Below are 18,497 nucleotides of genomic sequence, written 5' to 3'. Positions count from 1 at the left end.
CTGTGTCTTTAATTGTACGTACGCTCATGTGCTGTCTTACTCTGTGTTGCAATTTGTTATGCGCTGTGAAAGCAATGTTAATGTTGTGCAGTTTGAAAATGTGCTGTCCTGTAGAAAAGTTTACCTGTCATGAAAGCAGCGGGTTTCTTTTTTATTTATTGTATAGCGGTTGGTTTAGTGTTGATTTCTTGTCTGTGTGGAGTTCTCAATAGGGGTGTCAGGACCAGCATTAGCTGCAGCTACTTCATCATGCAGAGCTCATTGTGCTTTGCATATTTAACCAGTAGTATATTGCTGGCTCTGTGAACTAGTGCTCTATATGCATCATGTTTGTGTGTTGTAGAGTGGCAAGATGAACTGCAGCGTGGCGTTTGATCTTCAGGACCAGGAAGTTGACGCTACCCTTGCTTTCATCTTCAGTAGTGAATGCTAGAATTTCGTCCTATTACTCAAATGCTTAGAGTATGTTGTTAGAATCATTTGTGACAGTCTACCAACAGCAATTTACCATCAGTATAATGTTTATAGTAAATAATTTTATGCATAGAGATTGACATTATTACAATAGTATTTGGATTAAGGCAGTAAATATATATATATATATATATATATATATATATATATATATATATATATATATAACCAGTTAAACATGCTATACTTGAACCCATTGTGAGGTCCTTTTAGTTTCGTGTGAATTTTATTATTAAATGAGACGCAGTTGTAATTTATTACTATTTCAAGCAGGTCGATGAACTGATCAATTACAGGCAATGGTAGACTTTTACATTTTGTGAGGTCTAACCCAATGACTCTTAATGATTCTGGGACGGCTATGTTTTTGGGTGTAGGTTTTTAATTGGGCTGAATGGTGGAAGTTGATGTTTCTAATTTCCTCTATTAGGAGCTGACTATTTTTTCTGAGTAGTTTTCAATGTTTGTTAATGCCTTGCTTAGTTCCTGGTTAAATTTTTTTGTGATTTTATAACCTGGGCTGATTCTTCATTTCACAATGGGCCACCCTATAAATGTCTTCAAAAATTCTTCAATGTTAATTTTATTAAAAACATTGTTTAATGTGTGCCGTGCCATAAGTAGCCCTATACAGAAAAGGTTTTATCTATATTGTTTGTTCTATCTTTGGAATTGAAATAATTTATCTTACCCGTTAACAGTAGTACAGTAGTACTAAAGTAGTACAAGTTTATATGCCAACTAGCTCTGCAGATGACGAAGAAATTGAAGAATTGTATGATGAAATAAGAGAAATTATTCTGATAGTGAAGGGTGACGAAAATTTAATAGTCATGGGTGACTGGAATTCGGTAGTAGGAAAAGGGAGAGAAGGAAACGTAGTTGGTGAATATGGATTGGGGTTAAGAAATGAAAGAGGAAGCCGCCTGGTAGAACTTTCCACAGAGCACAACTTAATCAAGAATCATAAAAGAAGGCTGTATACATGGAAGAAGCCTAGAGATACTGACAGGTTTCAGATAGATTATCTACTGGTAAGACAGAGATTTAGGAACCAGGTTTTAAATTGTAAGACATTTCCAGGGGCAGATGTGGACTCTGATCACAATCTATTGGTTATGACCTGTAGATTAAAACTGAAGAAACTGCAAAAAGGTCGGAATTTAAGGAGATGGGACCTGGATAAACTGAAAGAACCAGAGGTTGTACAGAGTTTCAGGGAGAGCATAAAGGAACAATTGACAGAAACGGGGAAAAGAAATACAGTAGAAGAAGAATGGGTAGCTTTGAGGGATGAAGTAGTGAAGGCAGCAGACGATCAAGTAGGTAAAAAGACGAGGGCTAGTAGAAATCCTTTGGTAACAGAAGATATATTGAATTTAATGGATAAAAGGTGAAAATATAAAAATGCAGTAAATGAAGCAGGCAAAAAGGAATACAGACGTCTCAAAAATGAGATCGACAGGAAGTGCAAAATGACTAAGCAGGGATGGCTAGAGGACAAATGTAAGGATGTAGAGGCTTATCTCACTAGGGGTAAGATAGATACTGCCTACAGGAAAATTAAAGAGACCCTTGGAGATAAGAGAACCACTTCCATGAACATTAAGAGGTCAGATGGAAACCCAGTTCTAAGCAAAGAAGGGAAAGCAGAAAGGTGGAAGGAGTATATAGAAGGTTTATACAAGGGAGATGTACTTGAGGACAATATTATGGAAATGGAGCAGTATGTAGATGAAGATGAAATGGGAGATATGATACTGCGTGAAGAGTTTGACAGAGCACTGAAAGACTTGAGTCGAAAAAAGGCCCCTGGAGTAGACAACATTCCATTGGAACTACTGACGGCCTTGGGAGAGCCAGTCCTGACAAAACTCTACCATCTGGTGAGCAAGATGTATGAAACAGGCGAAATACCCTCAGACTTCAAGAAGAATATAATAATTCCAATCCCAAAGAAAGCAGGTGTTGACAGATGTGAAAATTACCGAACTATCAGTTTAATAAGTCACAGCTGCAAAATACTAACGCGAATTCTTTACAGAAGAATGGAAAAACTAGTAGAAGCCGACCTCGGGGAAGATCAGTTTGGATTCCGTAGAAATGTTGGAACACGTGAGGCAATACTGACCCTACGACTCATCTTAGAAGCTAGATTAAGGAAGAGCAAACCTACGTTTCTAGCATTTGTAGTCTTAGAGAAAGCTTTTGACAATGTTGACTGGAATACTCTCTTTCAAATTCTGAAGGTGGAGGGGTAAAATACAGGGAGCGAAAGGCTATTTACAATTTGCACAGAAACCAGATGGCAGATATAAGAGTCGAGGGGCATGAAAGGGAAGCAGTGGTTGGGAAGGGAGTGAGACAGGGCTGTAGCCTATCCCCGAAGTTATTCAATCTGTATATTGAGCAAGCAGTGAAGGAAACAAAAGAAAAATTCGGAGTAGGTATTAAAATCCACGGAGAAGAAATAAAAACTTTGAGGTTCGCCGATTACATTGTAATTGTATCAGAGACAGCAAAGGACTTGGAAGAGCAGTTGAACGGAATAGATAGTGTCTTGAAAGGAGGATATAAGATGAACATCAACAAAAGCAAAACGAGGATAATGGAATGTAGTCGAATTAAGTAGGGTGATGCTGAGGGAATTAGATTAGGAAATGAGACACTTAAAGTAGTAAAGGAGTTTTGCTATTTGGGAAGCAAAATAACTGATGATTGTCGAAGTAGAGAGGATATAAAATGTAGACTTGCAATTGCAAGGAAATCATTTCTGAAGAAGAGAAATTTGTTAACATCGAGTATAGATTTAAGTGTCAGGAAGCCATTTCTGAAAATATTTGTATGGAGTGTAGCCATGTATGGAAGTGAAACGTGGACGATAAACAGTTTGGACAAGAAGAGAATAGAAGCTTTGGAAATGTGATGCTACAGAAGAACGCTGAAGATTAGATGGGTATATCACATAACTAATGAGGAAGTATTGAATGGGATTGGGGAGAAGAGAAGTTTGTGGCACAACTTGACTAAAAGAAGGGATCGGTTGGTAGGACATGTTCTGAGGCATCAAGGGATCACCAATTTAGTATTGGAGGGCAGCGTGGAGGGTAAAAATCGTAGAGGGAGACCAAGAGATGAATACAGTAAGCAGATTCAGAAGGATGTAGGTTGCGGTAGGTACTGGGAGATGAAGAGGCTTTTACAGGATAGAGTAGCATGGAGAGCTGCATCAAACCAGTCTCAGGACTGAAGATCACAACAACAACAACCCGTTAACAGTCTCTGGAATGATGTAGACTTCTGAACCAAAAATGTGTTGTTGTTGTTGTTGTTGTGTTCTTCAGTCCAGAGACTCGTTTAATGCAGCTCTCCATGCTACTCTATCCTGTGCAAGCCTCTTCATCTCCCAGTACCTTCTACAACCTACATCCTTCTGAATCTGTTTAGTGTATTTATCTCTTGAACTCCCTCTACGATTTTTACCCTCAATGCTGCCATCCAATACTAAATTGGTGATCCCTTGATGCCACAGAATATGTCCTATCAAGCGATACCTTCTTCTAGTCAAATAAATGGTGATATGTTTGTTACTGTGTCCTGTTAAGGAGACAAATCAGTTTCCAGAAATGACATAAAGAAATACACTAATGAAATGATTTAAGCATGCAGTTTACTTGAAGTATTCACTAAAACAAATGTATCTTTTATGTAACTGAGATGATTTTGACGAAATTATATTGGCGAAATTATTTCGTAAATTTACGATAGAGTCTCCGAAGTCAAACATTTCTATATTACATGCATAGATTTACGCAAAACATTGTAGAATATTTCGACGTTCCATTCTGTTTGGTCAGGTCTCTGCCAACTCTGAGATCAGTCACAGAACTAAAAAAGTATAGGCTACGAACAATATCCATTCCAAATGATTTACCCTGAAATTTTTGTTAACAGCAATTGGGGGATCATAGAAGTCATAAATCAGTACTGGCCGGACCCTGTGCCTCCCGAATGCAAGTCCAGCGTCTTAACTATTGCTTCAACTCATCTAGTTTATAGCCTGTGGTAGCAACCTTCAGCAGAAGGACAGAGTGATAGTTTACATTCTCTTCCTTAGTCTATGTATCATCACTGTTGATTATTTCTATTGAAAGCTACGCTCTTTTCTCAAATGCAAGCACTGGAACTATATTTTGACTAAAGTTCAGTCTTGATCACACCATTTATGTTTTAATGATATAGGTAACCGGTTTCGGTTCTTTTTACAAAACCATCATCAGACCCATGGCTCCCTTAGGAGCACACAGAAAAGAACCAGATGGTACACCATGACCTACACACATAAACTAACACACAGGGTTGCAAACATCCTAAAAAGACAGGGCTTCAAAATAGCATATAAGCCTGGGCAAACCCTTCAGTCACACCTAAGCCAGCCAGCTAGGGACAAATTCCAACAATCAGGAATATATAAACTTGAATGTCAAAGTTGTGATGCAGTATACATAGGCATGACATGCAGGAATTTTGAAACAAGATACAAAGAACATATCAGATGTTGGAAGTATCAAACAAACCATTCCAAATTTGCAGAGCATTTAAAACACTACAACCATCATCCTACAAACATGGAACAAGATATGAAAATAATGAGAATAAGCAACCATAACAAACATCTTATACAAATGCAAGAAAACTTCCACACCCAAAAAGCCATAGCAGAAAACAAACATGTGATAAATGAACACACATCAGCACAGGCTCCCTACTACACTTAATGAAGGAAATGATAACATAAAACAAAAAAAACTCTTCCTCACACCATCTGAACACACTCACACACACACACTTAATAAAGGAAATGATAACATAAAACAAAAAAAAACTCTTCCCCACAACATCTGGACACACACACACAGCTCAAAAAAAAATTGTATAACGCCAAAATACAGACAGACAGACACACACACACACACACAAACAGGACAAAAAAGAAATATATAAAAAAAATAAAAAATAAATAAATTAAAATTAATATCACACCAAAAACCACTCACACACACACACACACGCACACACACACATACACAAGCGCACACACAAATGCATACACGAACAGACCACAGATACTTCAATAGTTACACTCATAAGTTTGGCAATAATATTCGATCTTTGGCAAAAACATTTGACAGTCGGCAACAGAAACCAAAACATTGCATTAAAACAAGCGTTCAGTGCATAGTGCTGTGGAATGTGGAAAAAAACGCAAATTGGCGTTCATAAGAAGAAGAACAACACCAAAAATGCAACAGGAGCGTAATATGAAAGAAACTGTCCACGCAACCTGTAAGTACAGTTCAAAACATTACTACTAATAGGAAATACCAACCAGGCACAGTGACAAAAATGTAAATAAAATAGCTAACATATGTACATATTCCAGGCCATTGATGATGCCTTGCAGAAAATAAAGGCGAAACGCGAATGGCACTAAAATTGTGTTCTATTCAGTTGCTGTCAGACGGTCCATAAATAAAAAGTATCAATATACCGTAATGATTACAAGCCGCTTGTGAGGTGCGGTGTTAAAAGCCTTCTGGAAATCGGAAAATATGGAATCAATTTCAAATCCTTTGTCGATAGCACTCAACACTTCGTGTAACTGAAGAGCTAGTCGTGTTACACAAGAACGATGTTTCCTATACCGGGGTTTGACCTTGTGTCAATACATCGTTTCGCCGGCCGTGGTGGCCGAGCGGTTCTAGGCGCTTCAGTCCGGAACCGATCGACCGCTACGGTCGCAGGTTCTTATCCTGCCTCGGGCATGGATGTGTTTGATGTCCGTAGGTTAGTTAGGTTTAATTAGTTCTAAGTTCTAGGGGACTGATGACCTCAGATGTTAAGTCCCATAGGGCTCAGAGCCATTTGAACCAGCCAATAGATCCTTTCCTTTGAAGTAATTCATTATGTTCGAACACAATGTACTTTCCAAAATCCAGTTGCGTATCCTGTAATTTAGTGTGTTACTCCTGTTGCCTTCCTTGAATATTGCTGTGACGTGCGCATCTTTCCAGTCTTTGAGTACGGATCTTTCGTCGAAGGACTGGTTTTGCATGAGACAACCAAAGGACTATTGCATCAGCGCACTCTGAAAGGAACCTAACTGGTAGTCTGGACTGGAAGACTTGATTTCGTTACGTGATTTAAGTTACTTCGCTACTCGAAGCATGTATACTTCTAAGTTACTCATGTTGGCAGCTGTTCTTGATTCGAATTCTGTAATATTTACTTTGGCTTCTTTGGTGAAGGAATTTCGGAAGGCTGTGTTCAGTATCTCTACTTTAGCAGCACTGTGGAGGGAAGGTATTGATTGTTTCTTGCTGCTAGCATACTTTACTTACTATCAGAATCTCTTTGGATTTTCTGTCAGGTTTCGAGACAAAATTTTGTTGTGTAAACTTTTATATGCATTTCGCATTGAAGTCCACGCTAATTTCGAGCGTTTGGGAAAGATCGCCAGTCTTTGGGATTTTGCGTTCGTTTCAATTTGGCATGGTTTTTCGTTGTTTCTGCAACAGTGTTGGGAACCGTTGTGTGTACTTACGGGGTCAGCTCCGTCTTTGTTAATTTACTTTGTGTAAATCTCTCAGTTACCGTCGATCCTATTTATTCGTATTCAGACCACATCTGGTCTACAATAACACTGTTAATTTGGAAGGAGTGGAGATTGTCTATCAGGAAGGCATCAAGTAAAATTTTTATCTCTTTTTGCGAACAGCTATAGTTTTTGTTTATCTTTGGAGGATTTAGGAGTTACGGTATTCAGTCTCGCTACGGTATCCTGTGTCCACCAATTTCTGTATCCGTTTTGGTGCTCGTTATTAGCTAAGGATTATTTGTTATTAAGAGGCCAAGTTTGTTTTTACCCTGGTGTGGAGTAGGCCGTAATGGCAGATTAGTATAGGAAGGGAGATGTCACCCTGCAGTATAGAGACTGCCACACCAGCTGACTACCTGCGTAGCTGCTGCCGGTTATTGTCCATGCACGACTACACTCCTTTGACCTGTTCATACCCTTCCATGCCACAATCTGCGTTTGGGAAAAATGCCTTGACACACATACTAATTAGGTAAAAAATGACCTCTGCTAACCATGATATTAAATGCAACCTAGTGGCTTCGTGGGTACGTGACACGCTACGAAAAGTGTATAAACGGAGCAAAGACGATTGGGAAATCATTCTAGTGATGATACAGGTGGCAAATATGATCATCTGTCGGGATAAGTGACTACGACAGAAGACAGAATTGTACGGTCCGGTGCCAGGAAATGAGTATCATGGTAAATCTGGTTGGTTTTCACGTGCTACTGTCGTGATGGTCTTTGGAAGAAGGTATGACAGCACTGAAACCACGAGGTGTTGAACGTCCAAGCCTTGTCACAGAACATCGAGGATGGAGGCTGCCCGCTCTGTAAAGCAGGATAGGTGGCGATCAGCGGTAGATCTGACGACTGACTAAAATGCTGGAGCATGCAATAGCGTGTGGGAGCGCAAAGTGCAGTAAAAAACATTGCAATGAACCACCCACATGTATTCTCACGTTTACTTCTATAATGAGCATGCTACCATCCATGTTGGACACTGTACACTACTGGCCATTAAAATTGCTACACCAAGAAGAAATGCAGATGACAAACGGGTATTCATTGGACAAAAATATTATACAAGAACTGACATGTGATTACATTTTCACGCAATCTGGGTGCATAGATCCTGAGAAATCAGTACCCAGAACAACCACCTCTGACCGTAATAACGGCCTTCATACGCCTGGGCATTGAGTCAAACAGAGCTTGGATGGCGTGTACAGGTACAGCTGCCCGTGCAGCATCAACACGATACCACAGTACAGTAGTGACTGGCGTATTGTGACGAACCAGTTGCTTGGCCACCATTGACCAGACGTTTTCTATTGGTGAGAGATCTGGAGAATGTGCTGGCCAGGGCAGCAGTCGAACATTTTCTGTATCCCGAAAGACCCGTACAGGACTTGCAACATTCGGTGGTGCATTATCCTGCTGAAATGTAGGGTTTCGCGGGGATCGAATGAAGGGTAGAGCCACAGGTCGTAACACATCTGAAATGTAACGTCCACTGTTCAAAGTGCCGTCAATGCGAACAAGAGGTGACCGAGACGTGTAACCAATGGCACCCCATATCATCACGCCGGGTGATACGCCAGTATGGCGATGACGAATACACGCTTCCAATGTGCGTTCACCACGATGTCGCCAAACACGGATGCGACCATCATGATGCTGTAAACAGAACCAGGATTCATTCAAAAAAATGACGTTTTGCCATTCGTACACCCAGGTTCGTCGTGGAGTACATTATCGCCGGCGCTCCTGTCTGTGATACAGCGTCGAGGGTAACCGGAGCCATGGTCTCCGAGTTGATAGTCCATGCTGCTGCAAACGTCATCGGACTGTTAGTGCAGATGGTTGTTGCCTTGCAAACGTCCCCATCTGTTGCCCAAGGATCGAGACGTGGCTGAACGATCCGTTACAGCCATTCGGATAAGATGCCTGTCATCTCGACTGCTACTGATACGAGGCCGTTGGGATCCAGCACGGCGTTCCGTATTACCCTCCTGAACCCACCGATTCCATATTCTGCTAACAGTCATCGGGTCTGGACCAACGGGAGCAGCAATGTCGCGATACGATAAACCGCAATCGAGATGGTTAAATTTCGCGTCTGTAGCACGTCATCTCCGTGGTGTAGCAATTTTAATGGCCAGTTGTGTATTGATGGAAATGTGTCGCTTTGTACGTATCACGTTTTTTATTACACAAGTTCGGTGGACGTGTTTGGATACGTCGCTGTTCAGGTAAATGGCTGGTCGGAGCGTGCAGCGCGCGGTGGGAGGAATGTAATTCTTTGAGGGACACTAAGCTTACCACCTGGTTTCGACCAGTTGCCCCAGACCGAAGAGGCAGGAAATGCTACCAATTATGCAATGCAGTTTACCTGTGTAAATAATTTCTTGGAACTTACGGTTGACGTTAAAGTTTAAGCATTCAGATGTTAGTCGAGGCTGTGGACCGACTTGAGAAGAAATGATGTTAACGCTATTGTGGGTCACATCCATCGCTTCATGCTTGATGCTTTCACCGACGGTCATGGGACCTTCCAGCAGGAGAGCCAGACCACGTGGTGTGAGGAGTACGATAATGAATTCGATGTTTAGGTCAACAAATTCGTCTGATCTGAACGCGATGTAACGCTATTGGGACGCTATCGTGCGCTAACTTTGCTGCCGCAAACCACCAGCTCTTAATTTACGGTAATTGCAAAATTTGCGTGTATATATCGGAAGCCACATGCCCCTCAAAAACAACCAAGGACACTTAAATTCCACTCCTTGCAGAGTCGCTGCTGTATTGCTTTCTAAAGATGCGTCATTATGCTGTTAAGCGAGTAATCACAATGTTATGCTTCATCAGTTTAGCTGCTGTTTGAACCACCAAGTCTGTAAATTTCACTCTCTTGTAAGCAATGATATAAAATTTCTCTTGTAGTGTTGATAAACTCAGGTGCGTAAGTTTTTTGGATGTGAGGACATGCGTGTCATTAACTGATAACTTCTTATTCCAAGTAATGATTCCTCCCTCATCCTCTCGTAAAAATTATATCTGAATTTACGTAACGAAATGGTGCCCATTTATTTTAGTAAAATTGTAAAGTGTACTTTAAATTTACCGTGAAATAATGCAATTGAGGGCCACCATTCACTAGGTATCGGATGACATCCTGGAATGGTAGCTGGTGTATGTGAACTGGATTTCCATCTAAGGGTTGATAATACACATACAGGTCTTTCCCATTTAATGAAACGTCATCTACACTGTGAAAGCAGCGTTACGTGGTGTAGGGTGCTTTGACTACGACTGACACTTCGCACCTTCCCTGTTGAAGTCGCTGTGAATAGAGTGCGCGATTGTTGCTAAGCCACGGAATTTTAATAATAAGCCACAACGTGAGGCATATTGCTTCTAACGAACATATGCCAGTGGAGATGTATGAGGATCCCAGTGTCGCATTTGCGCTTGAACGAACCTATGATGAGAAGTACTTCTCTTCCTTGGATCTTCTCTATTTTCTCTATCAGCTCTTCTTTCATGCAATGTCAAGATTGATCGGAAATATCCATGTATCGGTCAAACGTACGTTTCGTAAGCTACTTCCTACTTTGGAGAATCATAAGGGGAGATGAAAAAGATTCTGCTTGAGTGCGTTGCTGCGCGAATCCCACGTGACTGTACTAGCACTATTATGTAGGCGAGGCATTGGTGTGTCATTCGTATCTTTAAGAGCGGCGTGTGGTAATAGCAGAAACGTGAGCTATGGTGACGTTATTACCAAATGCGCCCGAACAGGACCAACGAACTGTTGGACTCTTCTTGGCTGTCGAAGGCCAAACAGAATGACGAATGTATACGGGGCAACACGTCAGTCGAAAACCATTGTTGTACAATGGTGCTACAATGGATGCTGCTCCTTCATGATAACGCACGTCCTCGTGTAACAAATGTCGTAAAGCAAAAGTTACGGCAGCTTAAGTGGGAGACATTCGAGCACCCGCCCTAGACTCCTGATCTCCCCCCCCCCCCCCCATGCGATTATTGCGCTTTTGGTCCCTCAAAAAGGTCTTGAAGGGTCGACGATTCCTGCCGGACGAGGATGTGAGGCAGGCCGTTACAGACTTCTTCACACAGCAGGACACGGCGTTTTAGCAAATGGGTATCTTCCACTTAGTCAGTCGATGGGTTGATTGCCTCAATGTTTACAGCGGTTTTGCCTGACTGGCGTACTGATTCTGAACTGTACGGTCTTCGAACGGAAACTTTTCGATTGCCCCTTATAAATCCTTAATGATTTTTCTAATCGCAGAATATTATCTGCCTTTCGTGTCATTAGTTTCGTGTGGTCGTTCCTCTTTAAACCGCTGTATAGGCATACTCCCAGATATTTTGTGGATGTGACTGCTTCGAGTACTTATTCAGCTATCGTGTAATCAAACAATAAACCCGGTGGTTCGAATGCTTGCACCGTAAGACCTTGTAGAGCTACAGTAGCAACCTCATCCCCAAGTCATAAAACTGATTGGGAGTTTATGGGACGCCCAGATCAAAGGATCTGAGTACAGTGACTTAAAACTGTGAAGAAACTAACATTAGGTTACGGCATACTTGGAATCAGAAGTTAAACCACGACAGCCTGAAGAACGCTAATATTTCATTCAGACGAAGATGTTTCGGAAATGTGAATGAGGCTACACTTGACGTCTGAGGAAGTGATGACCTATTAAAAATCCAGTAACATAATCACTAGCAGCAATAAAAGAATGTAAATAGCTTGCCGAGTACTACCCTTACGTGAAGTAAGAAAGTTATGGTCGACTGGTAACGTTGCTAAGCAATCAGTAGCTTGTAGAAACAATAGACAGGCGTGAGGATGAAATGTATTTGGGAAAAGTGAGGCGCAGCGACAATACAAATTTCTTGCGAATCAGCACGCGACAGCATAATTAAGAGACAGGAGTTTACCCTGGGAACCATGAAAGGAAGTACACGCGGAAATAATTTCGTATCGTATAATAAATTAATATTTTTACCGTCGTTAAAGGTGACAGAATCTGTTAGAGCAAGTGGGGACACTATTTGCAAGAGCAAACACGAAAAAAACTCATTACATAAACTGCGAGTGTTTTGGTTTCATGCTAGTGGCTTATGAACGTGTTACTCCTCAAACATTTGTGCCAAGAAATGAAAATTATGGTACAACTGAGAAATTCGGGGGCTTTTCTTCCCCTCGTACAGATTTCGTGAATGTAAAAGGATGGACCGGGCAATTTACTTGCGTGAAATACATTCTGCTGCACACAGTACCGTCGATTGCAGGATATAGATGTATATACAGCACCTTATTTCCTGTAGCTCCAATATGTCACAAGTGTACTTGTCATACTACTTAAAGATGTCTTTCGCTTGAGTAAAGTTGATTTCTATACCGTACGAAGTGACATTTAAACACGTTTATTTTCAACGAAAGTGCTCGACGGAGTCACAAGATCTTTATTTACTATTTAATTCGCTTTGTCTAAGCGATGCCCACATGCTTCGTGAATTATTGTCCACTGAGAAAGAAGAGGATACGAACAAATGCCATATAATCGTCAACTTATTGGTAGTAAGAGAATAAAAGTATGAGTAAGAGTTCTGCAGTGGATGACGCACTGTGTTTATTTCAGGAGGTGGAATATTTGTGCAGTAATGTGAGAAGTAACGTTATGCATGTTTGAAAACTGCAATGAACATAAAAGTTAATCGGGAAGATGTGGTAACTGAACGGACGAAGTTCCATAACATTTATCGGGTATCCACGCTAGAGAAGTTACAGCTTCCGCTTCGTGCAGTAAAGTCCAATCCTGAGGACTAACTCCGCAGTTAAGGAATATGGGGTGGAAAATGTGAGTAAGAAAAGACGTGACAAATTTGGTACCTAGTCCTACCCAGCGGCAGTCAAATAAAGAATGGTGAAGACGTGAGGGATATAATTTACACTGTGAGGTAAATAATTTACACAAGAATATGGGTCTCAAATAATTGCTGTTGCCTGCCACGTTACTCCAACAATGTCACAACAGGCTAGAATGGACGCTAAGCTCATGTTTTACAACTGTGCGGAACATTATGCACGAAGGCCACTAGCGTACGTTAAGCAGTTCTTGACACAATATTCTTCATCGTTTCCATTTTTATTTTGCTCACGTCACCAAAGAGTGGCACAGGGCATCCTCTACCACGCACGTTACCGTGGCTTGCGGTATGTCTATGTAGATGTAGATACACAGTTGCTCAAAGGTTCAACGAAAGCTTGGATTCAATTTCACACACGTACCCGACTCGTACAATTATAACTGGTGGTGACTTGAATAGACCCTCGATATATCGGCGAAAATACACGTTCAAATCAGGAGGTACGCATAAAACATCATCCGCAACTTTGCTGAAAGCATTCTCTGAAATTCATTTCGAACAGTTACTTTATGAGGCCACGTGAATAGTAAACGGTTGTGAAAACACACTTGACCTCTGAGCAGCAAATAATCCTGAGCTGATAACGAGCATCGAAACGAATACACGGATTAGTGATCATCGCGTTCTCGTTGCGAGACTGTATACTGTAACCCTCAAATTCTCCAAAAATAAACTAAAAATATACCTATTCAAAAAATCAGATAGAAGTGCACTTGACTCATTCCTAAGAGGCAATATCCACACCCTCTGTATTAACAGTTTCAGTGTGGACCAGATGTAGCTTGAATTCAAAGAAACATTATCGACAGCAATTGAGAGGTTTATACCAAGTAAATTAACAAAATGGTTCAAATGGCTCTGAGCACTATGGGACTCAACTGCTGAGGTCATTAGTCCCCTAGAACTTAGAACTAGTTAAACCTAACTAACCTAAGGACATCACACACATCCATGCCCGAGGCAGGATTCGAACCTGCGACCGTAGCGGTCTTGCGGTTCCAGACTGCAGCGCCTTTAACCGCACAGCCACTTCGGCCGGCAGTAAATTAACAAACGACGGACGTGATCCCCCTTGATAGACAAAACGAGTCAGAACACTGTTGCGGAAACAACGAAACAACATGCCAAATTTAAATGAATGCAAACTCTCCAAAATTGTCCATCTTTAACAGAAGCTCGAAATGGTATAGCACGGACTTCAATTCGAGATGCTTATAATAATTTCCTCGACGAAAATTTTTCTCGAAACCTGGTAGAAAATCCAAAGAACTTATCATCGTACGTAAGGTAGGCAAAGGCAAGATACAGACAAAGTCTTCTCTGCGCGGCAGCAAAGGAAATGCTATTGACGAACTTGTTGCCAAAATATTTATTAAGTTATACCGACAATTCAAATGAAGAAATATTTAATTTGGCTTTTATTCGACTTTCAAAGAGTGCGTAATCTTACCAAAAACAATTTTATTTTGCTTGAATTTTCATAGAGATCTGGCATTTTACGATAAGCATGCGAGCTGCTTGTATTTTAACAAGTTGTACAGAAGCGGAGAAATATGTAGTTTAAAGGTGCATACTACTTGCGAGTATGGCACACTACCCGCAATTTCGTCATAAATGATTGCCACTCTGTCTAAAGATTCTTATTACACTTCACATTTGTTTGTTAGTGGTTTTGGTCGTCTCGTGTGCGTGTGTATTAACACTGCATGTCGTTTCTGCAGTTTAAGTGGTGTGTCTAACAAAACGTCTTACGCGCTCCTTCCTTCCCGGAAAATTGTGTTGTCCGCAGCTCTTAGTCTAGTGGCTAGCGTTGCTGCATCTGAATCGCGGGGTCCGGGCTCGAATCCCGGCCGTGTTGGCGATTTTCTCTGCCCGGGGACTGGGTGTTTCTGTTTTCCTCATCATTTCATAGTTTAAAAACGCTACGTTTGCTTACAAAAATATAAATAATCATTTAGCAATATGTAGCTGCGAAAGATGAATTTTACATAAAATAGTGTTGCATAAGTATAAGAATGCTAATATGAATACATTTGTGACCTCAGAAAAATGAGGTGCAGCCAATGACACAATATCTCAGCATCTTTAAAATTACAGAGTTTAATACCTCACAGCATATAAATATTTTCACAATGACCCTGTGAATAAACAACTTTTAATCATTTCAAGTGATTTCAACAAATGTTATCTCCGATGACAGCATTGCATGATAGTTATCATCTATGAATGCTACATATTCGTATCTATTTTATTTACTGATTGACAACGTCTTTCCTATCTTCTTCAGTATGTAAATGTTTTATTGAACATCGTACACTCCACATTTATTCAGCAAATAAGCAGAGCATCAGTACCTCATATTTTGCCATACTTGTATTTTTCTTTGACGAAGAGTTTACTATTTTTCCAGCACCTTTATTCAAATTCTGAATGCAAGTACTATTACAAAATGTGCTGATTTAGAAGGGTCATTCACATGTGTAAGCAGATACCATAATTGAAAAGGGAACCAAAAGATGCTTTTGTTAAGAAAGCATAAATAATTGTTTAAATGATACTTAACGATAATCTGCAGTCATTTAATGTGAGCACACTTGAACGAGAATACTGGCTTACTTACTTATGACCAACTAATACTTGTGCTTATTATAAATTATCTGAATGTAACTGAATGTTTATAACATTTCTCTTACTTACATATTGATATATTAGTTTAGTGTGTTAAGGTGGTAAAAATGATTCAGATTATGTCTGTAGCATGTAAGAGCGATGTATTTTTGGCGAGGATGGCCTTAAGGAAATGAAAAAACACACAGTAGCGGAACACTTTGGGTGTAAAGTGGAGACTGGGAAATCTTGAGTGAAGACCCAAAGGGAGCGATTATACCTTACCATAAGTTCTGGAAAGAGGCAGCCCTGCCTGGGTAAGAAGCCACACTCGATCATGGAGGTCAATGGCTGCTATCACACTTTAACTTCATTACTGTTCTTTGCATCACGTGTGTTAATTTGTCAATCATAATGTTGAACTCTAAATTATTTTGAACTGGTGAGTATTTCAAATTTGTGATCATGAAGTGGAGTAGTTTTTGTATACATTTGATTACTCTTTAGTCCAGGCATTTTGCTGACATTTGCGTAATGCTCTCAACGAAACTTCGTTGCCATTGAATGAAAAACCAGTCCAAGTTGCAAATGTTTTATTTTTCATTCCATGACTAGTTTCGGGCCGAGACCGATTTTCGAATCAACATAACAATTTCGAAAATAGCTTTTCCGAACATGTCAGCAAAACGTGTAATGTACATTCACACTGCAGGCAGATTTTTCCTCTTGTCTGTTATACCTATTGTATATTAGCCATCTTGTGTTTCTGTATATTTTTCATGCAGCCATTTCGTCTTAGCTTCACTGCACTTCCTATTTTTTGCATTCCTAAATGACTTGTGTTTCTGTATTCCTGAATTCCCTGAAATTTTTGTACTTTCTTATTTCATCGATCATCTCAAGTCTTTCTTCCGTTACCCATGGTTTCTTCGTAGTTACCTATGTTTTTCTTTCCAATTTCTATGATTGCCCTTTTAGAGATGGTTGGTTGGTTGTTTGGGGGAAGAGACCAAACAGCGAGGTTATCGGTCTCATAGGATTAGGGAAGGATGGGGAAGGAAGCCGGCCATGCCCTTTCAAAGGAACCATCCTGGCATTTTCCTGGAGCGATTTAGGGAAATCATGGAAAACCTAAATCAAGATGGCCGGACGCGGGATTGAACCATCGTCCTTCCGAATGCGAGTCCAGTGTGCTAACCACTTTTTAGAGATGTCCATTCCTCTTAAACTGTACTTTCTATTCAGCTATACCTTATTGCTGTATCTATAGCCTTAGAGAACTTGAAGCGCGTCTCGTCAATTCTTAATATTTCCGTATACCACTTCATTACGTCTTAATTCTTTCTGATCAATCTCTTAAGCTTCAGCCTACTCTTCATCACTATTACATTGTGGTCCGGGTCTATCTGCTCCTGGGTACGCCTTACAATCGAGTATCTGATTTCGGAATCTCTTCCTTACCATTATGTAATCTAACTGAAATCTTCCCGTATTACCGGGCCTTTTCCAAGTATACCTCCTCCTCTTGTGAGTCTTGAACAGAGTATTCACTATTACTAGCTGAAATTTATTACACAACTTAATTAGTCTTTCTCCTCTCTCACTCCTTGTTACAAGCCCACATTCTTCTGTAACCTTTTCTTCTACTCCTTCCCTTAGAACTGCATTCCAGTGCCTCACAACAATTAGATTTTCATCTCCCTTTCCATATTTTATTACCCTTTCAATATTCTCGTATACTTACTCTATCTATTCGTCCTCAACTTGCGACGTCGGCATGTATACCTGAACTGTAGTTGTTGGCATTGGTTTTCTGTCGATTCTGTTAAGAACAAGTTTATCACCGAACTGTTCACAGTAACATATTCTCTGCCCTACCCTCCAATTCATAACGAATCTTACTCCCATTATACTATTTTCTGCTGCTGTTGATATAATCTGTACTCTTGTGACCAGAAATCCTTGTCTTCCTTCCGTTCCACTTCAGTGACCCCTAATATAACCGGATTGAGCCTTTGCATTTCCCTTTTCAAATTTTATAACTTTCCTATCGCGTTCAAGCGTCTTACAATCCACGCCTCGACTCGTAGAACGTTATCTTTTCATTAGTTATTCAATCTTTTCCTCGTAGTCACGCCCCCATTGCAATCCCCTCCCAGAGATCCGAATCGCGGTATATTCTGTAATATTTTGCTTAAGGAGAGATCATCAGAACGCATTTCAGTTATACGTCACTTGTCCCGTGGGTACGGAGTATGTGTATTTAAAGCAGCAGTTTCCAATGCCTTTTTCAATCATTAATGCTTCTTCTGCCTTTAGTTCTGCCTTTAGTTCTGCAAACTCAACACCATACCACTCAAATTGATGACAGTCTTGCACGGAACCCGCAGAGATGGTTTGTCAAGGAGACGTGAGAACTTAGCTGTTTGACGTCCCGTTGCCTTCTTATGGGCGGAATCAGCTGCAACCCAGGTGACACCATCAATCCAGGTTTACCAGTTTATTGGTCTCTTTAGTGTTATTGTAAATGCATGATTAACAGCAAGTATTTCCGTAATAATAAGAAATTTTGAAATAATATCATTTTAGTGCAAACAATTTTATACATATGTAAAAAAGATGTGAATATCATGTAAGCTATAAATATATATGTAAACAGTAGTATTGTGTTGGAAACTTTTTTGTATCGGTTTGTATACTAATGCAGTGTATTGTCATCTTCACTGAATAGTGTGTCGCTCTGTTGTAGCCCCGCTCGCAGTTTGTGTTAGTAAATTTCGGGGACCTCTGGATACAACCTTGTTGCACG

The sequence above is a fragment of the Schistocerca nitens genome, chromosome 2 (genome assembly GCF_023898315.1).
Source record: "Schistocerca nitens isolate TAMUIC-IGC-003100 chromosome 2, iqSchNite1.1, whole genome shotgun sequence".
Taxonomy (NCBI): domain Eukaryota; kingdom Metazoa; phylum Arthropoda; class Insecta; order Orthoptera; family Acrididae; genus Schistocerca; species Schistocerca nitens.
This window is presented reverse-complemented; position numbering follows the sequence as displayed.